At 46.3% G+C, this 1,340-nt stretch overlaps 1 protein-coding gene across 2 annotated transcripts in view; it reads right to left on the reverse strand.

Annotated features, from left to right (window-relative positions):
• Nucleotides 1-244, reverse strand: part of LOC104847520 (N-acetyllactosaminide alpha-1,3-galactosyltransferase-like) — a 72,279-nt gene extending 72,035 nt beyond the window's left edge. Inside the window, exon 1 of one of the 2 annotated variants that reach the window (XM_010602951.2) lies at nt 99-244. The gene's annotated coding sequence lies outside the window, so the exon portion shown is untranslated. The remainder of the gene's footprint in view (nt 1-98) is intronic. The other variant, XM_033759090.1, reaches the window with a different exon arrangement.
• Nucleotides 245-1,340: the final 1,096 nt, after the last annotated feature.

A 1,340-nucleotide genomic window follows, 5' to 3' on the forward strand; every position in this document is an offset into this window, starting at 1 on the left:
GTTGCCTTCATTTTCCACTCAGGCAGAAGAAAGCCTGAAACCAGCAAAAAAAAAAAGGAAAAGAAAATCCCTGGTGAGAGTGGTTGGGCCTCTTTTACCTTCTCTCAGTGGTTCAGTGGTGGCCCCGAGGAGAGGATGGGGCAGTCATAGGAGCGTGGAGGTCAGTCACCCTGCGCCGCCCCGGGCCACAACCAAAAGCAGGGGGAGCCCGGGGCCTGGGAGGTCTAGTAAGGGCTGCCGCCTTTGCTTCGCAGGAGGGAGGAGCCCAGATACTGACAAGGACACCGCCCTGGATCTGGCTGGGATTCCCTCCAGCCTTGAGCTCCGGAAGTGAGGCTGGTCACCAGCGCTCAGTGGTCTTGCAGCCCGAAAGTTCTCCAACAAGGCCTTCACACAGCCCCTGGCATTCTCTTCTCGACTTATTTAGAAAGGAACCTCCAAAAACATACTTAAAAAAAAATATTTCAGAGTGACAGCGGTTCACTTCCAGTAAGTTGATGAAAGCACATGGGACTGCCCTCATTTGGTTTGTCCCACACTGATAAGGGCATTGGCAACCTCTAGGTTCATGTGGCTTCATTTCACTGGTGGAAATGAAACGATAAAGATTTGTTTTGCCAGGATCATTTGCTTCTGGATATGGTTTTCATAAACAAAGAAATTAGCTTCTTAAATAATTGAATACATTGGAACAGTAATTGGTCATTAAGAAAATGACAAGGGGCATTGACACGAAGTGCAATAATGTTCATTGTCTCCTACTAATGCGGAAGGATCAGAGGGCCGCTGGATCCTGGAAGGACCCGCAGAGCCTGCAGACCATCCAGGTGCTGATATAGAACTCGAGAGAGTAACATTTCCTAGTGGATTTCGGGAAGTGAAATGGCAGGGCAGTGAATCATCAGCCCTACGCAGAAGCTCAGGACTAAGGAGCTCGCAGCGGTCAGCACAAAGGGCCCTTTTTGCTAGAGGACAAATTGCGCCATTATTATCTTTTGTGAGCAACCAGACAATAGTTCATTACCAGTGAGCACAACAGTAAATGCACAGTGAGTGATGTGTCACCAAGTGCATTATTTCCTCCTTCCCATTACTGCATTGAGAATGTGTTGTTCAAATTGCTAGGCCACCAAACTAGATTATATATATATATTTTTTTTCTTTTTTAAAAAGGAAAACAATGAGAATGAATGTGGGCGGTGGTGGTGCAAATGGTGGCTTGTGGTGATCAAAAGATGACAACCTCAAACATCGCTCTGCTACTGTTATGCTCAATAAGATTGATTTTGTGGTTCTGTTTGTGTTCACTCTGAAGATTTGCTTTAGTTTTATGGTTGTGT

Source organism: Fukomys damarensis, unplaced genomic scaffold, assembly GCF_012274545.1.
Source record: "Fukomys damarensis isolate Sample0158 unplaced genomic scaffold, DMR_v1.0_HiC HiC_scaffold_36, whole genome shotgun sequence".
NCBI lineage: Eukaryota > Metazoa > Chordata > Mammalia > Rodentia > Bathyergidae > Fukomys > Fukomys damarensis.